The sequence below is a fragment of the Osmia bicornis genome, chromosome 13, assembly GCF_907164935.1.
Source record: "Osmia bicornis bicornis chromosome 13, iOsmBic2.1, whole genome shotgun sequence".
Taxonomy (NCBI): domain Eukaryota; kingdom Metazoa; phylum Arthropoda; class Insecta; order Hymenoptera; family Megachilidae; genus Osmia; species Osmia bicornis.
In genome coordinates, this window is record NC_060228.1 from 4,710,751 (window position 1) to 4,737,367 (window position 26,617).

At 41.0% G+C, this 26,617-nt stretch overlaps 1 protein-coding gene across 5 annotated transcripts in view; it reads right to left on the bottom strand.

The window, feature by feature from the left end:
* Positions 1-26,617, bottom strand: part of LOC114877017 (calponin homology domain-containing protein DDB_G0272472) — an 85,034-nt gene that overhangs the window by 39,204 nt on the left and 19,213 nt on the right. Inside the window, exons 1-2 of one of the 5 annotated variants that reach the window (XM_029189084.2) lie at positions 9,146-9,436; positions 2,186-2,262 (exon numbers count right to left, since the gene is read on the bottom strand). The exons of 3 other annotated variants lie outside the window; for them this stretch is intronic. The gene's annotated coding sequence lies outside the window, so the exon portion shown is untranslated. Of the gene's footprint in view, positions 1-2,185; positions 2,263-9,145; positions 9,437-26,617 lie in introns of those variants that run through there. One more of the 5 variants, XM_029189081.2, reaches the window with a different exon arrangement.

Sequence of the window (26,617 nt, forward strand, 5' to 3'; positions counted from 1 at the left end):
AAGAAACACATCCCTGACCTACGCACACTCTGTTCCATGGAACAGAAATTCCACAATTTGTTCTCTGCAGAAAAACACGTAAGATGTGTGTTCCGATATCTACGGTAATTTATGGATGGTACATAAATTACAGTACACTCGTTCAATTTAAGATAAGCAATGAAAAAGTCAACAAATGTGGGGTGCTCTTCTTGGTAGATGTTATTTCGTACTGTTTGCATTTGATTCTGTTGCAGATATTGTTTGTTTTTTCAGAATGAAACAGATGGATTTCTTCTTTTCGATGAAACGATTTTGTAAGTTTCAATGTGTGTTGCATTCGAAAGAAAAGAATGGCACGTTTTATATAATCATGTAAATAAACAATCTATATTTGTTTCACTAAAAGACGTTATGTAATTATGGGGAAGAGGTGATATTATGCGTTTATATTGCATAAAGCATGGTCAGGTGCAATCACGGTTACGTATAATTAATGCCCGGCTACAATTATGTCCACGAAGCTTTCGAAACTTCCCTTTCTGTACTCTGTCGCTCTATATACGTGGGCGTGCATGTAGGAGACACCGTGTACTCGTGACGATGATTACTCAATTACCGCTGATCAACGGCAGAGAGTCCGATTGAATCCCCTTTCTCCGTGGATATGACTTCTCAGAGCCTGAAAGGCGCGTAGGACGCAGAGGTTAATCGCATAATTGCGACTGACGCGTGGAATGCATTGTGAACGAAGCTTAATTGGGTGAATGTAACCGACCTAAGAACCGAATCGCTTTTGCACTTGGGTTCGTTAACTGTTTTAAGATTTCGAAAGGACATTAAATCTTTTCAGAATACAATATAAAAATCCCGGAATTTCTCAAGTCATTAAAAATCTGATCCATCAAACTGAAAAGTACTGAATGGCAGGAGAAAAGAGCAAGTGGAAGAAGGGACGCAGAAGTATTGCAAGACGTTACGAAATCCGAGGTACCAGGTGCCATTGTCATCCCGTTGCAACGATATTCGACAACGGGGCGGTGTGCTCGTTAAATCGAAAGCTCCGTGAGATTCTCGTGCCAGGAAGTCTATTTTGCTCTCCGCGGAATTCTTCGTCGGCTCGTCATTGTACGCTCATGAGACAGGACGTCGTCTGTGACCCGGCTGACGTCGTAACGCGCTATTGTCGCGATACCGCGATCAACGGCACAAAATAACCCGTTTTCCGTCACGTTACGCAACGCTCTTCCCATTGTTCACCTTTCAAACACGTTGAAAAACAATTTCGCGCGCGTTCGAGACGGTGACAAGAATTTTTACGCGTTTCAAAACCAGCTGGAACGCGACCGACTTACGCGAGAATCGCTCTCGATCAGTTTTGGCTGACAATGCGCTATTGTTTCCAGGATTTTCCAGCCGAAAATCGAGTGCCACGCATCTTTCTCATCGTTCTCGCGTTACGTATTGTCCGAACCGACTAACATACGTGACACAAGTTAAGGCTGACGCGAAAGAATTCGGGACCCCGAAGTGTTGCGTGTTCGACAGACGATGTCTGCATACGAATTTTTTGAGTATGGTTTTGTATAACGATGAGCATTATTCCGGTGATGGAAGAGCGTAAATCATTCCGTTATCTTGCCCGATGATTTACGAGTTTAGGAACCTTGTGTGGAACCACGGTGTCATTTCGTGATTTGCATCTGTGTGCAAAGTTGCACCGAGCCAGTTGCATCACGCTGCATTACGTTTCTTTTATAATTAATCTTGGAAAAACAATTCTGTAATAATCTAAGCTACAAGAAATCTAGCATGGGTTCCCTAATCTCAACGTCTGCTTTGTATGTTTAACAAATATAAAAATTGCGTAATCTTCCCTGAAATATCATATTATGGTTCTTCAGGGAGTATGCCGATAATCTTTGTATGTTTACACACACGATGATTGTTATCGCGTTAGTTTAGCAAGAAATCTTGGTGTCACTACAAATGTACACTAAAATAATCTAGAACGTATAATACATCCGTTTGAAGGTCTTCTAGTAAATTTTTGAGGCGTTGAAATTTCTAGATATGATACAATAATGAATTAAATAAAATGTAAATAATGGAGTTATCTTCCCCCAAAATTCCATATTTTTTAGGGAAAACTATGTTATTTATAAAACTATATCATTTTCCTTTTACAATAATTTTTCATTCATACCTGACCCCATATCCACGGATCGCAACTGGAGGGTGCATCGAAAAATTGTCCCGAGACCTTGGATCAGCTGCACTCACCTGAAATCAGAAAATGCAATAGTGTTAGAGTGCATTCGTCCGTGTTCATGTAGCTGGCTGTTTGAATAGAAAGGGCTAGACGATCGTAAATTTACCTCGTTTACCTTGCATGGATAAGATATGTATGCGCCGTGGCTCGTGAGAAGACACGAGCTAGTCGAAAGAGGGTGTCGTAAAATACAATGTTTCCTATACGTTGTAACGCAAGTTGAACGCGAGTCTCAGCTTTTCGAAATTTGCATTAACGTCGCTGTGTTCGCTCGAAAATGAACGGCTCCATGGGAAGCTTAATTATTTCCAGCCACGTAAGCGTCTCCCGGCCTGGCTTTCCGCGTTTCCGAAATGCAAATCAACCGGATGCTTTGAATCGCTAATTTCTACCTTTTCAACGTGACGACTTCTTTATTGCCCACGGTTTTACAGCCTCGACTCCCACGAGATGAAATAACGATTCCCGTTCCACCTTGACGTACAACTTCTCACCGCAAGTTTGGACAACACTATTTCGAAGCGTTCAATTCATCAGGTTTATAGTCAACTCGGATGTTACAAAGTTTTGTAGATATACATCTAATCTTATCGATTGCTTGTTAGGCGACTGGTAATATGAGGATGAAACACGTGTTATATAATCGGTAAGGCGGAGCTGATTAGCCTTTGATCGAGGAATTCGCGCAATGTGTACTTAATTTGATCAAATAGCCGCTATCTAATTGTATCAATGCTAGTTTAGCCAGTCATTAAGTTGTAAAAGAAAGAATTAATAGGCGGGGTGAGAATGGAAATTACAAAGACCTGGGTGGATAACTGATACGTTTGGGCTTTGGAAAATTTATAATTTCAAGGAATATAACAATCAACCAAAGATAAATTTTCAGCTAAAATACGTCTCTTTAATTAAGTCATTGTTACTATAAAGAGCAAGAGTATAAGTGCATTCTCGGTGCAACGGTCCGCCATATGGAAAGACAGCTTCACTTTAAATAGGTGAGTTTCAAAGAAGAGAACGTGGCGAGGTCACAAATCGAGTAGTCACGATGGGATCAGTGTCAGAGACACTTCCTAAAAGCCCTCGATATCCGCGTTGCATCGACGTTCACTCAGCCTTTCGCGCGGTGCATCCAACGCGAGAGAAGAAGTGCATTCACCCCGACCGTTTGCATCGTTTACAGCCGCTTCAACCTTCTCCGGCTTTTCTAGACTCTAGAAGCCGGAGTGCAGCTCTATCTCGACCACGGACCACACTTATGCACTTACGCGTTAATGCCGTAACGACCGTGCCGGCTGCTGCAGTTGCAGTTGCAGTTGCATCGACAAGCCGAGGGCAAGGCAGACTTCTACGAGGGCAGGCTACCAACACCGACATCACATTTATTTCTTTTCCTCTTTTTCTTTACCTTATGTATCCTTCTCTTTCCTTTTCCCTAATAAATTTCTTTACAAATTAATGGAAAATTTATTTTTCCTTTTGAAGAAGACCTTATCAAAAATCGTTTACTTTCAACTATTTTTCACCTAAACGAATAAAAACTTTCTTGCTACCCAAAGAAACATAAAACTATTCGAAAAAATGCATCGAATGTCATGTTTGAAGAACGTATCGGCTCTTTCAAAGAGGATTTTTCAGAGCACGTTTCTTCCTAGTCATAGTACGATCTGGAGCATAGAGGTTCGAGTTGCCGGCGAAGAATAAGTACACGGGTCAGGTAAGTGATCGGAAGAAGGCCTTCACGGCCGTACGCCCACTGTAAATTTTACTACGTCATCTCCAGGAACGACCTCGTCCCACAACCGATACTAAATCCTTTTACGATCCGACTGGCGCGGCAGCTGGCCAGCTCCGTTCCTCCATGTCATTGACTCGCTTTTTCGTTCCGTTCTTCCAGCTCGAGGAAGAGTAAACAAGACATCGAAGACGTGCATCGCGAAAAGAACGAGGAACTAGCATCCACCAAGCTCGAGGAATTTTGTATTTCAAGATTTCCAGGTGAAATAAAAGAAGAACATTAGTATACACATAAATTACAAAGGCATTATGATAATTCCAATTGAATATCAATGCGAACCGAGGTATTTCTGGAGTTGAATCCGAAGGTGAAGTACAAGGTGAAAAAGAATGGAGATTGGATATTTACATATGAAATCTGCGCATATTAAAATGAATCAACTAAGCGGTAATTTACATAACAATCAGTCACAAAAACATACATATTTTTATACTAAACGTACCGTGGATCATCGGTTTAATGATTAAATTAAATTATTCGTTAGCCGAAGATTAATCGTTTGATTTTCTACCCGTGTAAAATCAATCAAATTCGTTCTGCTCCTTTGAATGCAAATGGTGTCACTGTACCGAAGAATCGAGACCGAGAACGCAAAGAAAAAGAGTTTAAAGCTCAGTTAGTCTAGAAAGTAGTTGAAAACGAGGGAAACCGGGTTCGATCGAAGCTACTAATCACGATCCATGCAAAACAACCGGGGCCGGAAGGAAATTAGCCTAACGTTCCGTGAAAATAAAGCGTGTCATCTTTCGCTTTCTAGGACTCGTCGGCGAATTTTGTTTTGCGACCCGTGCTGCTAATTAAACGCTTTCACCGTTGTCCGCCGATGTGTAGCGATTTCTCTCGTCTTCGAAACCTCGACGTAGTTTGTTCTTATTAAAACACGATGACCAGCACTGATTGACGTCCGAGGGAAATAACAGCCTCGAATACTGCTAACTAATTCAACTCGTTATATAACAGTTACGTGTTCGAAAAGAATGATGAAGTTAAGTTGAAAACTTCAGGAATCATGTGAAGTAGAAATTAAGAGTTGTTAAAAGTATCGCTATTCAAAATTTATTAATTGCTCTGTTCTTTGTTGTTCTAAAATAATATCGATGACGTGTATGAAATGCTATCATGCACGAACATTTTGAGGGACAATAAAGCACTTAGGAGAGGAGGATATAGTGCGTGACAGGTGTAATAGCGCGGGCCGCCAGTGCAAAGGAATATTTTCACGTGAAAATACGATTTAATAGGGCGGTGGAATTAGCACTTGGTTAGCTGCTGCGGAAGCAGTTAATTATACATTTAAACCGTAATTCGAGCGAGTTTTTTTTAACCCTTTGAACTGGACGTACTTTTCTGACCTGAGTAAATTTATGTCAAACATAAAGCAAATATAGTTTATGTTACATATTTTCTTGGTGAATGAAGAAGTAAAAAGAATTTCTTTATTATTTTCTCTGCAAATATCGTTTCGAAATGTCCAAACTTCGTCGACACGACATCGTTTCTCAAATCATATTTCTTAAACATGTCGATGCACGGAAGCTGCACTTTGGGATCACGAGCACGTTAGATGGCAATGCGTCTATTATTCACGATGGCTACGATATATGTGTATCGACCAGTTGCACGGTTACACGGTCTCCTGTGAATTATTGTAACGATCGCGGAATTGCAGTTTAGGTAACGCTGGAGATGCATCCACGGTTTCGTTGCATCCACGAATGCACCGAGCTGCGACGATGGGAAACATCCTCGAGGCGTCGAACACGAGCCTTTATAGAAATTGAAATCGATTTCGTGTCGGATCGCCGCAAGAGATTGCTGGTAACTGGTGTCTTTGTAAAAATTGATACAATCTGGGAATCGCAATTTCGCAGCCGGCTATGGGAAACGTTGCGAGAATTTATAAATGCAGAGGATCTTAATCTTCCTTGGACGATCTTGTTTCTTGTTCGAAGACAAGATTTTTTCGTGTTCTTCAGTTTGTCGAAATATATCATTATGTGTGTTCACTAGTAATTTGCTATTGCGTGAATTGAAGTTTAATTCTGATGCTGAATGAAGATGGTTAACATGTTCATTTCATGTATGAATCAGGGGAGTCCAAAATCAGAAATCATATATTTCTGACAATTCTACAAGTGTTCTTTATATGTAAATAATGATTTAATTAGACATTATATAATTTGATGAAATATGATACAAATATTTTAATAAGTATACTATTAATTACAAACTGGACACGTTCAACAACTGTTAAAATCTATGTACGAGTGGACCAACCTCCTCTGCATTCCACTCGCGTTCATTTTCATCTGAACCCGTGCATAAATCGCGTTAAGTAATTCCCTTTCCATTTTGCGTATGTTAATTTTGAGAAACGACCGCGTGTCTGTCGTCGGTGATAAAGCCCTCGCGTGTTGCGATCCGGATTTATCAGCAGCGCAGATAAAATAGGCACGATTTATCGATTACTTCATTAACATTAACCGAGACTACTTTCTAATGAGTTCTAACAAGAGTCTGGTCACGATAATGAGTTTATCCGTGGTATATATGCAACAGCGAAGGTATTTATAATTATTTGCACAGTATAATGAATGCATGCAATGAGTAATCGTTTTATAATAAATTTCGTGGATGGTGGTTGCTCAACGAAACTGGTCTCGAAATTTCTGAAAGGAAAACTTTGATTGCTCGTGTTTCACGCGTGTGGGAACCGATCCACGATAACTCATTCGTACGATCGTGTGCGTTAGTTATGGCGTGGAAAATTTACTCGCTCACAGGCGAAGAGGAACGATGCACAAAGGCTGCACGGTCAGAAAATAATGCGCAGAAGGAAGGATGATCGTACGGAGGAAGAATGCCTCCTCCGACCATCGTTGGAAAGAATCCTGAAAAGATCCGTTCGCCTTGCTTTTGTGCAGGAATACAGAAGACGAGCTCCTCCTTCCATTCATCACGGCTTCTGAAAAGTGCGCGGTACGGATCCTTCAGTCTCGAGAGGAATCCTCAGCGAAACGACACGATATAGATTCGAAGCAGCTTAAATTATTTTTCATTCAGACGATCATCATAAACAACCATCTAAATATATCATACCAGGTTTTAGATAAATGGACCAGGTTCTAAACGCCGACACACAGGTGTAAAAGATCCTCGCGGGTTTCAATTAATTAGATAAACGGATAGATTTTCGCGGACGGAGGAGTACAGTCTCCTGCCAGCTGGAAATTCCTTGGAAAATGGGTCGACAGCTTTGAAGACGGTTTGCTCCGCTTTTTCTACGCCGATCGAAGCCTTTCAAAGGGTTTCACGTTCTACGGAAACTGGCGCGTAGGCGAAAAAACAACAAATCTTCGTTTAACCGAAGCTCGGTAACGATCTTTGCCGTGTACCAGCGCCACGGTGGAATAAAGGAACCAGAAATAACCATGGTACGACTATTTTCGTACCGTGACCCATCAGCTGCTCAAGCTGTTGGACCTTTTGAATATGGTCGAGACCAGCCATGCGGCATTTCCGGGCCGAGATTAAACGTTTCAAACGAAGAATCGCTTTGATATTCATTGATCTCGATCGAGTTCACAAGAGTTCCAGTTTCACTGGAGAGGATTGTTGATGGAGCTTCATTTTGGTTTGTTTTCCATGGAATGAACCATTGAAGGCTTTATCGAGTGGGAGTTCTAAGTTCTAAGAGAGAATCATGGATGATCTGTGTTTGGAATATCAGATTTACCTAAGAGACACGCAAAAGAATATGATGTCTAATTTTTCATTTTTCCCCTTTGCTGATTCAAGATCAAGGAATTCATATTTTTTATGGTGTTCTGGTTCGGTAAATCGTAAAACTCTCGCAGCGACCTACCACAAATCCGCCACATTGACCGTGACAGCTGCGAAATCTCTTCCTTCCGTCTCCAGGCACTCACGAATTCCAGATTTTTGAAATTTCACGAAATACCAACGTTGTTTCAACAAACAGTCACCACCGACAGTTATTACCATGGGCGAGTGTTTTGAAAATAAACTGGCCACGAGACACCCGCGGTGTCTCGTACATTTCATGGCAGATTTCTGGAATTCCAACAGCCACGTTCCGAAGTTTATATTTAGCAAGAGAAATAATCGAGACAGATGAGTTTCGACGTTACGAATACCTTCGATGAAATGTAAAAATCTGATTAAACGCTTTGTTGATGACGTTATTAATTGAGACACATATGTGGGAGTTAATGCATCAAGGACGTCGTGTTAAACACAAGTTAATTTAAATATGCATTAATGTAATGTAACACTTGAGACCTTGGTCGAGTCATTTGTCAACGAGAAATGTATTGTGGCGAGAGAAATGCATTGTATGCAAAAATATTGGTGCTGTTTCTTCGAAGTGATCGTCGAAACATTAACAATGTGACACGTTGATAATTGTAAATTGAAAGGGTGTTTACAATTCAATATATCTTTTGTGACACGTGTACAATATATTTGCTTAATTAGGAGAAGTTTACCGAGGACAGTTTCTATTCCTTCCCACAACTTTTTCAGCATCTCTATCGCAGAAAAACCAGATATTTCCTTGGTTTTGTCCGATACACTATCAGATGAAAACAACAGCCACGACAGCAGTGGGAGTTTGCGTTTTACGAGACGATTCTAGGCGTAGAAATCCGTATTAGGAGAAAATCCAGTAATCGCGTCAGCTGCACATATAAGGTATCGATTCGTAGTGGTTCGAGTCGAGCACAGTTCTCTTTGGTCTGTCAGTAAAAAAACATCCACGTTGACTTTATTTTTTGACAAAATTTACAGTCATCCAAACTTGAATATCTTAGCAATCAAAGTATCAAATGAAACTCGAAACCTTTTAAAATGATTAAAATTCTTTGCAAAATATTTGAAAAAATTGCAAATTTAATTACCAAACGAATGACCTATCACACGCTGTGTATTAATCAGAAGAATAATCATTGCTAATTACCAGTTGCCAATAAAATTCCAAACAGCAGAGGAATAAAATATGAAACAAACCAAGATGAATAAAACAGCATTCATAATTGGTATAAAATATGTGACACAAGTAGCAGAAATTCCATTACCCGTACACGTATGTTTCCTCTTAATTGACCGTTTCCATAGAAGAGGGAGGGATTTTAATCCCATCATCAGTGACGTTCCAGGAATTCGACGATGGGCCAAGAGTAGCACGATAATCCGACATTATCGTCCCGTTAAGATGCCGTCAGGTTCGCTTCTGCCGGGATCGTTGTACGTCGATACCAGGTGAAAGTCCTAAAGTCTACGACCGGTTACGCCGAAACCCGTTGCAGGTGCATGTATGCATCAGCGCCTCGGTACCGGTGCATCCGAGAAGAAGGTCACGAGCGGATGCATTCCGGGAGCCGTTTCGATCGTCCTTCCACTCCGGCAAGGTCGTTTACAGGAGCGCCCGATAAATTAACCAGGAGACGATAAAAAAAAGGTTCACCGAGGGAGGAAACGAGTACCCTGATTCGTTATAAGGACCATTCTTTCTGATGCACTTTTTATTGCACCGGCACTTGATCATCGGTAACTTCAATTTTCTCTGTAATATGTACGGTTATAAAATTTTATTGAAGACTATCATCCTCGTAGGATTATCCTAATTGCATTTAGGTTCTACCTGGTAGAACCTAATCATCTCTCCATTCATTTATTATGTCCTGGCACTAAAATTTTGTGACCACTTTGGTCCTTACTTTTTGCCTTCAATTTAAAATACCTGAGAATCTTCACCTTCGTCTTCTCCCGATCTCCTATTCATAGGAAACGCGCTAAATTTACGATGAACCACGATAAAAGGAAGATTGACAATCAAGAATGAGGAGGATGGAGTAAGGTCGTTAATGTATTCCCTAGACAGTGTGGCAATTATCCTTGCGGCTACATCTGCACCCTGCAGCGAGCGCGTCCTCCAGAAGAGCGTCGTTTACACGCTATCGAGCGGAACACCGGCTTATAAATCATTTCTTGCATCGATCGCTTCTCACGAGGTAACCATTAGCCGTTTCATCCAGGACCCGGTGCAAACCCGCGACGGCTTTCCGCTCACGTTTTCAGCTACCAGCCACGCCGTGATCCGCGGATTCCGAACACGAGACCTCGAGTGCATCTGTGAGGTCTTGGCTACGTCGGCTAGGTACCAGGATGGCGCATCTTTCCCAGCGATCGACCTGGAAACTCGTTTGGACGCGCGCCACAGGACGCTCCGCTGATCCAACACACTTTTCTTACAGACGTGTCGCTCGAGTGTTGATCGTTTGTCGCTGAACCAGTTCGAGACACGTCTGACACTTTTTGGTCCCGATCTAACGTCTCGGATATGATGAAATATTGTCGAGATCATTAAGGGAGCACCTAGTGCCAGGAGAATGTTAATCGTTTGGATGTCTTGTTAGCAATGGGTGATTCTAACGTGGGAGCTCGATTATCAAAACTAATTAGTTATAATAAGAAGTATGTCAGACAGGTGTGAGATTACAATTTCGTTAACCATCATTTGAAAGCTCTTATTTTGTACCTATATTTTACACTACTTATCAGTAGCAGTTTATCTTCACTGCAAATTACACATACATTATTTGCAATAATGTGTGGAATTTAGAAAACACAAACTTCTACCAGTTCAAATTTCTACCAGAACAAACCTTGTCTAGAAGATAGAAAGTGTGCTAATATAAATATTTGTTCAGATTGAATAGATTGCAATTTAATATTTTGAATCTAAGTCAATGCAAAGTAAATACCTATACAGGAAATACTTGATTATCATAAGTGCTACAGAAAATTTTCTACGAATTAATACTCATACCCGTTACTTTCGACACAGCTATTTAATGTCAGCCTATCTCAAACCTGTACAAATTAAGCTTCTGAAACATTTTCATTCGCATATTTCAAAGCGGAGTATGATTATATTGTAAATGAAATTTCTACGTGTCGATATCGGAAGCAAATTGCAAGCAACCTGGCCATGTACGCTCTTTTATTTTAATAAAAAATATTTCTTGTCTAGCTACATCCTCTTTCGTGAAACCTGTTAATGATCAGTTTCCAGTTTCTGAACCCGTTTGAGTTACATTTACCTGTCTGGTCTCTATCTTTTCATCAATACGTCGTGTCGAACCCCCCTTCCTTCTTTCAAAATGCATTTCTACAAAATTCTGCAAAATTTTCAAAAAATCATCGTTCTTTTCCCTTGTCAATTACCAAATGGCAATATAATAATTTGGAAAGTCGAAGAAAAGGAGAAAGGAATACCATCGCGAGATAATTATTTTTTAAATTAATTTGTGCTTCGCATGCAAAGTGTTCCTACACCGTTGCAGAGGAGTCACTCAAATAGCAACGTGTCGTCACGAGGATGATTCGAGCGGACTGTCGATCGCATAACGTGCGAGGATCGCATCCGGTAGCCGCCTCACGACCTCCCTGTTTCTTGCTCGTCCTTCTACATATGTTCCACGTAATATGTGGTTAGGATCGACGTACGACCGCTCGTGTTCTACCGAGACGGTATTATATAAAAGAGCAAAAAGAGAGAGGCGAACCGTCGCTGGACGAGCACCGTTTACAGATATTTTATGATTTATCGTCGTCCTTGCTGCTGCAGAAATTCCTCGACCGATTTTTCCACGTCGACCGGACAACGCACGCACGCACCTACTCCAGAAAGGTAAACCCGTGTTCCTCGCGCGTGAACGTGCGTGTGCACGACCGGATCAACTAGTTTGCGAGAACGCTTATTTATTCGGCCGCCAAAGTGTTCACGTAATTTGCGTACCTATGTTTCATGCGTGTATAAACTAAGTTTCCGAGCCCACGAGCGTGCACCACCTCAAATTACGAGTGTACTTTTTCAATTCTACCTCCTGCTGATAAAAATCCTGTTACGTTCGAGTACGAAAGTAATTGCAGCTTTTAATGAGGTCATTTATTCGTCCTAGACCATTAACAACTAAACCTATCATTGAACCTTTCATAATTTGTATAATATCTTGCAAAACTACTGACATATTTCACAACTCTGCAACTTTATTTTCCTACCAAAACAAGTTCATAAAATACTCCACGTTTTACATAAGTCAAACTTTCTCGCTTCTTCGTAAAAATGACTCACCATTTTGAACAATTATTCGAAAACACGCTGTTCCATGCTTATTCGAATGCAAACGAGCTGAGATTCAAAGGTGGCGAGGAAGAAGAAGAAGAAGAAGAAGAACGAAGCAAAGCAGGTTCAGGAATTTGGATCTTGTCGAGGACGAGTTCAAGGACAGGTTGTATGCAGTGGTCACCAAGTATGGATCTTCCATGGTGGATCCAGAGAAATCGTCGAGATCACGATATCGTGATAAGCTTGCCCGCAATGTGGCATAAGTTGCATGCCTGTAAATCTGGGACGCATAAAACTGCATACAAGTGCATTCGGTTGATCCGTGTAATTGTCAAGTATTTCTCTTTTAAAGTGCATCCCCTTATCTCCGATTTTTTGTTCCATTTTCCGTGAAATCTCGGAGTATCATTAACGAGGTCGTGATCGTGATTAAACAATTAATCACGAGATGAAGAGATCGCAATAAAATTCAATCGTCTCGGATGGTAACATTAATTAAGTCGCCGGATCGCATCGCGGTCTTGCAACAAAAGGAATTTCGAATCAATCATACCGAACGAAATGTCATTAATAATTTCCTTGGGGTAAGGATCGAGCCGACGGGCTCACGTTTTGCACAATTGTCTTCCGGCGTAGCACGGCAAAATCGTCGATCGATGACATTCGAGCCATCATTTCTGATCGTAATCATCGATTGTGTCGACACGGGGCTACACGATAGCAAAAGGAATTTCTGCTCCGAGGGGATACTTTTCTCGATCACACCCAATACTTCGTCTATCCTTTTTCCCTTTCTCTTTCTTCGGCTGTAGAAACGTCCAGAGACGTTCACTTCCCTGTCCTTCTCTCTTATTCGCCACGACCTTTCGCCCGTGCAAATTTTTCTCCCTCGTCCGCTTCAAAAGTTCACGCGACTAGCCTAAGCGATATCTTTCCCTTTCGCGAGAATAACACCTAGAAGGTAGGAATGTTTTTCCCCGTCGATTCTTTTCCAAACGAGTTGCAAAATACCGTTTAACGACAGAAAAGCGTAATTATTGCGAATGACTGACAGTTAAATTAGCTGCAATTATTTCACCACTTACTGGATTATTATGCTGGAAGCTTCTTCTGTTGGCGCGGTATTTTATGATAGAGATTAGTCCCATTCATCAGGAATAACAAACTAATTAAAATTATTAGTACGATCTTCAGTCTTTTTATTAATCAATTAATTTACGTTGAAATAGCAGCGTAAAAAAAGAAATTTTAATTTCTGAGAATACTCCGATGCTTTCTAAATTCTACATTCCTGTAATTAAGTCAGGCCTTTCTTTCATTTCAAAAAGTGGCCGAAGGAATTTGAAAAGGTCGGCTCGACAGCAGCCAATTACTGAAAGGGACAGACACACCCACGAAAAGGATACAGCGGCGAAATAAACGGTGAGATTTCGTATGGTATGGGGTCTGCATCAGCGGTAAAATCCATCGTTGCATTGTTCCACAGAATCGCGACGAGTGTCGAACACGTAAAAGCAATAAATTCCGGCACGATTGCGTGCCGATTGTTTCGAGAACGGCCAATTTGGTCAGTGAAACAACGCCGACGACAATAACCAACGATCATCAGCTATGATGATCGTATATACCAACCGTGCGCACACACAGCACGTTGAAGATTGTAGGCGAATACGATCGATTCTCCGGTAACAAGCTCGAAATTACGTGTTTCGATCATGACAATCGCGAATTTACTTGCAAATACCGGTTGGTTAACGCGTAAACGCGACACGCGAACTAACTCGCGATTATAGTGGAAACAACTGGGCTCCTTGACACCATTAAATCGTTAGATACATTGAAATTTTCATTATTCACCTTCGATTCCACGATTTAATATTCAATCAGCTAATAATTTGTTCAGAGTAAATATGAAACTTCCAAGTGAAAATCCGATAAAACTGATTAACTTTGGTACAGCTTGTACATATTCATATCCCTAACCTACCTTTCAAACTTATTACCTGCGCATCTAGCAAATTCGTCGTCCAATTACTAGTTTCTCATGAACACTATATAATCATCCAGCTATTAAATTCCCAACGAAATTAAACTTTCGCGTCTATGAAACATCAAATTTCCATATTCTCTAATATTCATCCATCGAAAGTGGATCGTTTAAAGCGTCGTTGGGGCTGTACGCGTGAAAAACCAGCTCGCTTTCATGCAATTTATGTTATAAATTTGCATACCGCAGAGAGCTTCAATAGCAACTATGCACGCGAATATCTTTCGAGTCTATTGATCAACTTTGCTTTTTCTACTCTCAAGATACAATTCTTGCATTCGTTTTCGACTAAATCGTAGGTTTCACGCGAGATTTTCAATGTCTTTATAGAATCGAGAGACTCGCGAATAGCGGGTTAAAGGACAGTTCATAAATCGCGGGAAAAGTATTAAGTCAAACGCGATTGCATCGACAATTTCGTGATTCTTTGATGCTCGATTGCATTCCGCATTTCGATCTTATCTCGAGAATTGCACGAGACTTTCTCGCCGATCTATCCTCGATATTTCTGCCAAGCCGTTCGTGAACACGTGGATCGTATCGACGAACGATCAAACTTATTTTATTTTCAATTTCAACTATTGGCTTGAAATACTTTTCTATTAATACTGCACATGATCGACATAAATCGATTAAAAGTCGAAGGAAATCGAAGGAAAAGTCCAAATTCTAGTGGAAGCCAAGAACCTACATTCTACTGGAGTCCAGAAAATGACGCAAACCATGGAAAGGAAAATGAAATAGTGGTAGCGGAAAATACTGGAGTCAGTGATCTTTGCGATATGCGGTAGGGAAAGAGAGTGAACGTAATCGGAGAGTGAACGAAAGAGGAGTGGCGCTCGTCCACTCGAGAGGAAACGCAAGGACGCGACATCGAACTTATTCTTATGCATTTTTCTGTATGTGCATATTTCTGTACTATAATTAGAATTAAGCTTAACATTTTGAAAACGAAAATAACTAAAAATATTACGTTATAAAATTCGGTGGTGCCTCTTATTACGTGGTAGTGGTAACATGTTCACAACTTCAGCTGCAATAACGTTCCAAGAAAATGATAAAAAAATACTGACTTCAACACAGCTACCTACTCGATCGAGTTGAACAACTTTCGAGACGGTAATTAAACCGCGCGAACGAGTTGTTTGAAAACTAGTTGACATTTCGTTGGTGTATCTTAAATTCGCTACGGTAATACCGTCTGTACTTATTCCTGACAGCACATTAGGCTACCAGTTTCCTTAGAAAGGAAAACACCACAACAAAAGCAATTGTCTCCTGGTTTTATCATCTGTTACCATCGAAATTTCAAGGATCACTGGATTAAGGAAAAATGCAACTGGAATTAATCCTGACGAGAATAATTCATAATGTTAAAGGTACGTTCACCTAGGATCGGCAGAAAAATGGAATTTAAATCAGAAACGGCAACCTTCGATTGCGAATGGCGACATTCAGCGAATAGCCAGAAGAAAAGAATTCGAAATATCGTCAACACGTCCCGGGAACATTCCCGTAGAACTCGCATAATATTGCAATTATGGTCGTCCAAGCTGGCGCGCCGCGGCGCCAAGTGGCGCTCGAAGGACATGCACGTGCACCAATCACGCGTTTCGAATAGTGTGTGCATATCGGTGCAAAAAATGGTAAATGTAACGGAGTACATCTAACGAAGCGATTGTATCGTTGGGGAATGTATACGACGTCCAAGGATCAGCAGGTGACTCAAGGATACTATAACACAATTTTCCCTTCTACGCTACATGATAGTTCTAATTTTCAGTTCGCGACGTCTAACACCTTATTTACTGAAAGTTTATTAATCCTTTTCTCAAATGATGAATAATACGAGTACTTGCGACAAGTAGTACCTAGAGCAATCCGGAATTATTACTCGAACGAGGCCAACTTCGCAAGAAGTATGTACGTCCTTACGAAAGGCTTGTCACCAACCTGTATAACATTTCCACGCTGCCGTGGGAAAACGACACTCGTACGACGATAATCGGGTAACATTGCAGAGATTGCTGCATCCCGATTCGATGGACTCGTAACAATCGTTATCGAGCTCCGGCATCGACGACCGACAGGCCGCATACCTCGTGTACTTGGTCTGTACGCAACAGGTAAATCTGTCATGCCCGATCGCGACTACATTCTCAAATCAATGGGCATCGATGTCGAATCGAAAATACCTGCACTTCCATAAAAGCGAATTGAGAAATCCAAGATTCTTAACCCTTTCGATGCGACGAGTCTATACAGACGATCACAGAAACATTTATATTCTATCGATTAAGAATTGAACGCGCATGTGAATTTTAAATGTAAATTTAATTAATCTGCATGTGCATCATAGCTGCATGTATATTATTTATTGATATATTAAAATAAAAAGGTATAAATTGTATCATGCTTCTAATTAAAGTACATGTTAAAATACCTTTCTACTTCAATACATCACTAGATAATATTTTAATAACGTATGCATATGCAACGTCCTATGCAGCTATGGATGCAACTACAGAAAGTTGTGTAAGTAAGCGTGACATGGGAAGCAGCCGTAGGGCAATCACGTAGCTCCAAGAACGAGGTGGTTGCACTGGTACCCCATGTCGTTGTAAACAACGACATTGCATAATTCCGTGCACGACGGAAGAATAATTCATGCTTTTAGCGATGCCGAAGGTAGATGGTTTTCGAAACGTACCGATCGATCGAAAATACTTCAACTTGTCTACCTTGAATTCTATCCATACCTCGTTAACGAATATCTGTTGTGGGAACAATTAATTGATACAATATTAGCATAAGCTAATTATTATACTCCTGGAAATTGAATTATCGCGGTATATATTTATTTCAGCTACGAAAAAGAATTCCTGATTCCTCGTTAACCTACACGAAACCAGAATAATGCCCATAAACAATTTCCTTTCGAAAGGGTTAACTTATCGAGTAGTTTGGTCGTTGCGGAGGTATGCGAGGGAATAAATTCAGCTGCCACCGAAATTCGAGGACTCTGAAGGTATTGTAAGAGGCGGTTATCGTAAAAGGTACCGCGGAATGTCCGCTAATAACTCAAAGTCCGCGTTCCAACCGAGTAATTAGCATTCCGATCGCTGTCCATTTACGCTAATTAAATTCAATTGTTCGTGTCGAGTTGCGATCCATTGTACGATACAAGGTTGCAGACGCACGCACCACTCGAGTAATTGCTCGAAAAATAATTAGCTGTCGACAGACTTTCGCAATGGTTTCGATTCAACGTATCGTTGTCCACGGATAACTACTTACGTGCACGTTTTACGAAATTTCCAAACAATTGTCCTTTCTTTTCTGTTCCTGAAATGTTCGAGGTACGATGTTATAGAAGGACCAATCGTTTGCCCCAATTATATCAACCGTTCAATCTAATTGATCATCAGATATTTACTACCAACAAGTACGATCATCCAACAAGTACGAACCCAGTGATGGTCGTGTTTCTCACGGCGTCGAAACGCCACACGATCAATTATCCCTGGAGTTCAGATTTTTCTTGACCGAGGAGCTGCGCGAGAATTTCTGGCCTCCGCTCGTCACACGCGTTTCGAGGAAACGAGCTCGTATAGAACTCGTCTCGGAAGGCTGTTGCATAGAAAAGCGCATATAACCTGCATTTCGCGACGCGATGCCATCGGCCTATTCTGGAATGTCACCCTGGCCGGTGTCCAGTGCCCAAGGTCCAGTTCTTTCTCGAGGATGAACTGGCCTTTCCTTAAACCAGGCTTCTCAGAAAATCTACCTGAAAACCGTTACGATAATATGGCCATCGGCCGATGTCATCCAGAGGCGCTCTTCAGTTTTACAATCTACAATCTTGATGATAATTTCAATTCTCCCAGGGGTCTAATTAGAAAGTCTAAAATAATTAGACGACCCAGTTTGTCTGAAAGGTAAATAACAATGTTTCACATTGCTAGACGATGAAGTAAAAAACAAAGTTACAAAGCTGACTTTGTATCGATTTATAGGGAATTATATAACTGGATGCCAATTAAAAATCCTCGTTAACACGTTCTCTCGATCATTGAACGTTAACAGCTTTCCATCTGAAATGGTTACAGTGAAAGAGTGAGTATCGAAGTGCAGAGATCTCGAGAGGTAACTTTCTCGATCGATCGGCCTTACGAATAACGCCGGAACACGCGATACGAACCATTCCAGTCGATTTCACTATGCGTAGGATTGCAGTTTCTTAGATTATATTTCTCCGCGAAGCATCGATACCAAACGACAACCACCTCGATATCGATCACGTGAAACGTTAGTCCGCCTGTTAGCAACATCCGAGAGGTTTATTAAATATTAAGTTCTGACACGAAACGGGTATCGTGTTCGCTTAGAAGAGGTCTAAGCCTTGACGTCGAGGCTTGCTCTGAAAACAGATCATTTTACGAATCGATGCTTGTGAAAATACGTCCTTCTACCAACCTGGAAAGCAGCTTGTCTGTCTAATTATAAATTAACGAACGATCGAAGGTGTACACGTAAGAACCAGCTGTGTATAACAGTAACTCAATGATTACAGGAAACTTGTACAAAGTCGTGACATGGAGAAATAGAAAATGAGAATAACGATTTCACGGAACGAGTTCTTTTTATTATGTTTCTTAATAAAATTTTAATAAACATCTTGTGAAACTTAATATGCAGGTTATCTTGGAAGGATGTGAAAGATGGAAGAGAAGAAAGTGACCTATTTAATTACTTTCATGTGACAATAATAACCGCAAGAAATTTATACAAATAATAATGATTTTCTTGGAGGATCATTGACCCTTTGATCGAGAAACCCTACTGTGCAACGCAAAGGCAGAAACAGCAACAATAAATTTAAATTAAAAATAGAAAACCACCTTTCAACAAACAAACCCAAAATATCGTTTGAATCATACCGAGTCAACACACGTGTCAGCTAAAAAATAAAAAGGATGTAATATCTCGGCGACACGCATCGAGGCCGTTCCGAAGCGACGAGTCAAAACAACGAGCGCGTTTGGCACAACAAATGTTCCGTTCAAGTAGACCGCTACTAATTGTAACCGCATCACAGGCGTGGTTCGAATGCGAAGGGTTTAATATTCGGATTCTCGTTGCCAGAAATCTCCTTCTCTCTGTCACTCCAGTACCCTAACACGCTGGGTCTATTTTCGGTCGGTCACTTATTAGTTTCGTACCACCGAAATATCGTCCCAGTGGAGCCAAGGTAGGCGACCATTAGTCCGAGGAAAAGTCAAGCAGAGGCCAGAAAGGCCGGGCATTAGTCGTGTATAGCATGTGGAGGTATTCGCGGAGGCACGTGGGAACGTAGCAATGCAAAGAGAACAGCCATGCGTTGGCCTGCTCTGGCCCGGGTACTATAATAGAAAACCGCGATAATTGTAGGCACACAGCCACGAGATCGACGGAATGCCGCATCCTGGTGTGCTTTATACCCTACCGAAAAAAGAAATCTTTCGTCTAATAACGCGTCACCCCTTTGATACACCTGCGATCCACAGAAACACCTGGCTTTTGTCAATATTTTCATCTACATCTCGGAGAAAATGGGATACGATTCGCTCCTATGTTTTGGTAGCTTTCGAGAGCTGTTCTTGTGTCAGGAACTTAACCCTTTCGTTTGAAACTGATCAATGGACCAAAGATAAATATTGTCCCGTGTAGCAGTAACGGGACACCATGTAAATGAATCGATTCGAATGAAATCAGGTCTACAACGATTTTCGTGTACCGTATTAAATTGAACGTTCACCAGCCCCGAGTCGAATATTTCGTGTCGTATTTTAGATTTAGGTTCAGAGGAAGTGGATCGCGTTTCAACGGAACAAGAATGTCTCGAGTGCGTTCCACGAGGCGTTTCCTCGTGACAAAGTGCTCCTTTCTTTCTGTCGTCGACGTCTCACGGTTGCTGACTTCTCACAACAGACGGTGACAAAAGGGAGCTGAGGAACGGAAATTGAAGAGCTCGGAGACAATAACGGTGAACGGTCTTTCCTTTCGTACGAAAGAATGATCCCCGGCTTAATTACCTGTCGGTCGTGCCGACTCTGTGATCGGTACTGCACCTACAAGGCATCGAAGCATTGTTTTCTTTCACCGAGATACTGCTACCGGGACTATTAAGAGGAATAAACGTGACTAAACGCGACTATTTGAAGCTTGAAATAATTGGATGGACTGCTTGATTGGTTTCCTCTTTTTTAATAGCTGACGTCATTAGCAACGTGATACAGATGTTTATTTATATACTAAATATTTATTAAAGCTATGTATATTAAGGTGGAATAAGAAAACTGAAAATTGTGAAAGGAAAAGACTAGCTTTCAATTCTATAATTGTTTATTTTATTTTATTAAGGAATCTGTTTCACTAATACCAATTTCAATAAATATCTCGAAAAAATATGCTTCCCGACACTGTAAAATTAAATCCCATGAAATAATGTCTGCGTATAAAAAGAATCTCGTAAATCAAAGGATGAGTATAGCATTATCGAGCAAAAAACACTACTAACTATCCTCTGGAATAATATATCAAGTCTCTAATGGAGTTCCAAGAGGATTAGAAAAAGCTCTCCGTAGGATGAAACTCGAAATCCCCGTCGTCACGATGACTCGTGATCCGTGTGAAAAGTGAGTTTTCCCGACGCGTCAGGAATGTTATGCCGGGATAATAATATAACGAGAGCGGCCAGCTTCGCGGTGAGGAGATATCGTAACGCGTGCTTCTCCTGTCAGCTTCGGTGAACAGGACACGGTGTTTTGCATATTCATGGAATAAAAGTAACGGCCGATTATGCAGATCATTAGAATCGAGTCACAGGTACACGTGACCGCATAACGCGAGTCAATTCATACGGAAATAACGTTTCTATAAATATATTTCACGCTCCGCGTGACAGAACCGTGTATTAGTCCAGAAATGATGGAATGCGCAATCGTTAGACGACCGTAATTAAAATAGCAAATAATTTTCATAAAAATTGACAAAATAGAAGAGAAAAGGAGTAGCGAAAACTTAATAGAAATTGTTATGAAATTCATTCTCAAAGAGATATCCAGGAAATTTCAGACGATAAAATGTTAAACGATCAATTTTTGCCTGAAGATCGATAGAAATAAGTCTGAGGTGTTGGGTCACCGTGAGAATCACGGCGAAACCGTTTCACCCGTCGAATTTCTCAGCCATCGTTTCCTCGTAACCGTTTCCACAACCACGGTGCACAATGGGAGTCTCTGTAACCATTGCAGAGACGGAAATCCATGGCTGAGAAGAGCAAACCCAAAGGGGTTTCGTTTCACGATTCACGATTCACGAACAGTTTCGAGTAAGCCAAGAAAACAGAGAACGTCCAGGTAACATCATACGCACCTCAGGATATCCATGAAGGGAAACACTATCCTCGAGGTCGATTCTACGCATGCTGCACCTGTATGGACATGCGCGTACGTGTGCGGAAACAGAAGTCGTCGGATTTAAGGTGTAACACAGCTGGTGAAAGCTCATCGACACGGAACGAAGAGTACGTATCCGTTTGATTATCCTACGATTTCTAACGAGACGTCGTTAAAAGTACTTGAGCGGCTAATGAACGACACCCCGCGTTCATTAGACGAAGATGAAACAGGTTTGTACGATTCAACGTGCTGTTCATTCATGAAAATTCAAGGTGTTACGGTGCTCGAAATAATTATGGAACCACGTTGGGAAATTCTGAGCGATGAATGGAAGCTTCGTGAATGAGAGAAGCAATTTACGAAACGAGTTACTTCGGATAGTAAAAAATAAAATAAACTAGAATTACGAATAATTTATATTTTAGTCGTTACGTGGAAGACATTCAGGTGTTCTGTTACCCACCGGCAATACCGGAAGGAAAAACATTCTGGGTAATTGGATAATTTCGGTGCTTTGCAGAATCGTAAGGTTTCCGGCAAAGTCGTTCTCTTGAAACAGACGTGGGAAGAAGGATACACCTTAAAGCTTAATGCCAACTACGAGGAATACAAAGACAATTTTCGATGGGGTGTTCAAGAGAATTCATCAATACTTAGAACTGTGTTCCATCTGTCTCGAAATTAGTTTTTGGAAATCATTTATGTAAAATTTCACTAATTACCAAATAAATAATGAACGTGTTATAACACAAAAGTAATTTGTAAACAAGAAAACATTTTCTAATCACCGTGCATGACAAGCTCTCCTGTGAAACTGTATGTTCATTCTTTATAAGGAATCTTGCTAATTAAACGTGCATGCTTAAACATCATTTATCTAACACCCAATGTGTTTGTTGAAAAATCAAATGGTATTTGAGGATTCGTAAAGAGCAACTTGCATCGAATAACCTAACAAAACATACCATTCGATGCAGCGTTGTTTTCATCTGAAAATTAATTTCACTCGTAAAGAAATATGAAAGTAATTAGTCACTGGTACCATCACGCAATCCCGGATTCCCTGCTATCTCAAAAGATGAACACGCGCGCGCCATTCGGCCTAATTTTCGCGTGAACGAGGACTCGACTTAATTAATGAGGATATACGATCTAACACGTGCTAACTCGCGGCTCACTCCGATTTCCATTCGTTAGGATAATTAGCTGGGAGCACGATGAGACGTCCGCGCCGTGTTCACCCACCTTTTACACTCTTTTATTGTCTCCTTCGTGCACAATTAAGACGAAACTACCTGCTTTCTAACAATTGCTCTCTAACGTCCACAGGTGTAACCATGCCCTAAATTTCCATCGTTTAAAATAAATATTATCGAAGACACGAGAATTAAACAAAGAAAATTCATATTTTCAGGTATTTAGATCGAAGCCTTTTGAAAGCAGCTGTGTCACTGACACCAATGCATTATTATCTTAAATGGTTCAGAACCGATGATAGAGTTCCATTTAAGATATAAATTAGATTAAAATATGGTTTCACGTACAGATTAAATTACCTATTTAGGCGAAGAAAGCACGGAGAAGCTTCTTTGCATCCGCTTTCTTCCCTGATTGCCACTTAATTGGACGTTTCGGTGAACGGTGAATCGGTCCATTTGATAAATCGCTCGTGATTACCGCGACACAAACAATGGCAAGGTAAAGGAAATTTCTCTCGAACTAAAGTCCCCGACAGGATATAAACGAGCATCTCCAACATTTTCACGTTTCATGGAAATTAAGTAGGTCAATCAACGGGATGACGATATATCAAATTTTACCTAATTGCATCGAAGAATTTCCTGATAGTGTTACATATTCTTGGAACTGATCAATTTCCTATAAATCGATATTTGCGTATTTTTTCAAGGATTAAATAGGTTAATCAACGATATTCACGATCGCCTCGTTCATCGAAGGACACGACTTGGCATTAAAACGAGCGAAAGCTAGAGACCGCTACCGATGAAATTTATTTTCTTCCTAGATACGAGAACACGACGATGACCGTCTCGTGGGAAACGAATGACCTTGAGGTGCAAATTATTCCCCAGGTGGATGATCGTCCATATGGTGGAAGTTTAAGTGGCAATCAAAGGTGTTATCCGCGAATTCGAGAGAAATCTTTTAGCGCGATGACCTTTTCTTATGCACAATAATTGCATAAGGAACCAGAGATGCAAACGATGCATCTTGATTTTCTTGTACATGTATATCTCACAGATCTGGGTCACGATTGACCCTGCCAGAGTATTTGAACGATTCTTAAAGCTCACCAACGAGTAATTAAAGCAACTGGCTTATCCGTCGAGTGATCGGACATTAAACGTTACTCACAGGAATGTGGAAATTTAATGGGGTTTAAATCTGAGATTTTATAGTTTACACTTGAATCCGTGACATCGGAACGCTGCGTCAGTTTCCCCCGATTTATGCGGTTCTTGCCTCGACACTTACCTGAAACATAAAGATAAGCCGAGTGGTTATTAAATCTTTTCTTTTTTTTTATGAGTAGCGTGGTGTAATATATACGTCTCTATATGCAAAAGATTCTCACAAAATTATAATCGCAATTATTCAAAATAAGACCATTTCATTTTTCATTATAAATATCCTACTCTTTTTCATTCCACTTTGTTTCAATTATTTTACAATTACATTAAATTTGCAGTATCAATCATTGGTGGCAGTGGACGCGTTAATAACTATTATTATAAAATGCTTTACTGCACGTGTCCATTTTCACCGTGGCACTCAACGAGTTAAGGAATGAAAAAAATAGAAATTTTTCCAGTTAATTGCCACCCATGAGCAATCAACTCCATCTAGAACCACATACGCGCTAATAATAAATTAAACGGAAAAACCTTCGCAAGAGTATTGACTATGAAACCAAGCTCTAAACACCAGTAACGTAACATTAACTTGCAAATCAATCACGACACGATTTAAAAGTACGTTCACTCGAATTACAAAAAGTAGGTACATATATCCTTTCTCAAACAGCGAGTGTAACAGCAGCTAAATCGTCGCGAATAAAGCAATCACGGTATCGGACTAATCGGAGCTTAATGAACGATCGAACAGGTCCCAGTAAATTTCTAATCGATCGATCGATACGTCCGTAACGTTTTTCACTCGCGTGATTCTTGGGAAGGAACGAGGTAATCGGTCGATTCGATCTAAGGGTTGCCGCAACGATCCAGGGATCCATGTCGAGATCACTCTCGACGCTCCATCGCGCCAGAAGGTTCTGGTACACGTAATGTCTTCCGTTGAACCAGGAAACACGCGTTCGAGGCGTGGTTTGAATGGTAACACAGCCATTTCGAAGGATCCGGCGTTATACAACTGGAATCCACTCGGCGTAACGTTGTTGCGCCGGGTTTTATCCTCGCCCTGTTACATTTGCCTGACTTTAACGCGATAACGATCGACTCTTACAGGTGTTGATTGCGAAAATTTCGCCTCGTTTCGTTGCGAACACGCTCGGTCGATAGAATCCGTCGATTTATTAATCGTTCGAAGGAAACATCGAAGAAAGAATCATAATTTTTAGTTCGAATAATTTCATATCACGTCCTGTAACCATGTTTGGAACCAGTCCTGTCTTACGAGGAAAGAATGCTGTGACGTGTCCGGGTTTTTTTTCTGGCGTATCCCTAGGCGGATCGTGCCGTTCGCATGAATCAGCTCGAATTCGAATGAAAAACGCGAGAATTTGCATAACGTCGTTATTTGTCGCGAGTCGTCTGGCGGCTACGACTCGCGAACAAATTCCAACGAGCGCGACAAATGCTGTACACACTCGTCCTTGCTGCACCCCACGCAACGAAACCGTAATCTGCACACTGCTGATGCATTCCGGATCGTGTGTGCACGCATCCAGATATGCAGATAGGATAACTTGTGATCATCGCGCGGTTGTTACATTCCTACGGCTGAAAAGGTAGAGGAATCGAGTCGAACAAGTAATTGCTCCCTTCGGCTTTTATGGGGTGATACTTTCCTGCGAATGAACTGATTACGGAATCTCCTTCGGTATGAATGGCTCAATTCTTGAGGATCTGACAACATTCGGTGGATGGTCGAGTGTACGTGATATGGAAATTGTGTATTGAATTTATGAAAAAAAGAGTATTTCAACCCCTAAAATTGCCACAGTTTACAAAATAATTATTTATCTAAATTCCAAGCTTCTATTGATCAACACGGAACTAATTAACCGTGTTATTCCACAATTGCCTGCATAACAGAGGTATATTCGCGCATTTACGCCCACCTTGTGCGATAACGCGTTCGATTAACCCCTTTACGCACACTGTGTTTTCCAGTCGAGTAACCGGAAAAGGAGCGAAAGGAATCCGTTGTTTTTTATCGTTATCGGTAGACAACGAGAACGAAGAGGACTCCGAGTTACCAACACCTAGGTGAGAACTCGTTACAAGCCTCTGCATTAAGTCTCGGTTGATTTATGCGCCAGTAACCGTGCAACGCACCTGTACGCGGATTTTTCTGATAAATAATGTTCACGGCGAGAAATGAAAAGCGAGGTTCGCTCGTTTTGCATTAGCATTCGCGTCCTTGGCCAGGGAAAGGGAAGTTCGTCGCACTTAAGAGTCCTGTTGCGTTTCTGGAAAAACAGAGCCGAGGTCTACGTCCCCGACGTTTTATCCGACTGTGTAATAATACGGTTAATTAGAATAATATGCTGAACTGTGCCAGGTGATCATTTAGAAAGGCACCGGTTACGAATGTCGAAGGAACAGGTGGGCGGTGCATTCGTTGCCTGGGTCTTTGAATGATCGAGCAATGGAAAGGTACGCCACGGCCTTTTTAATCCGTCATCGTTCATTTCCAAGCGAACTGCAATCCCCTGAGATCACGG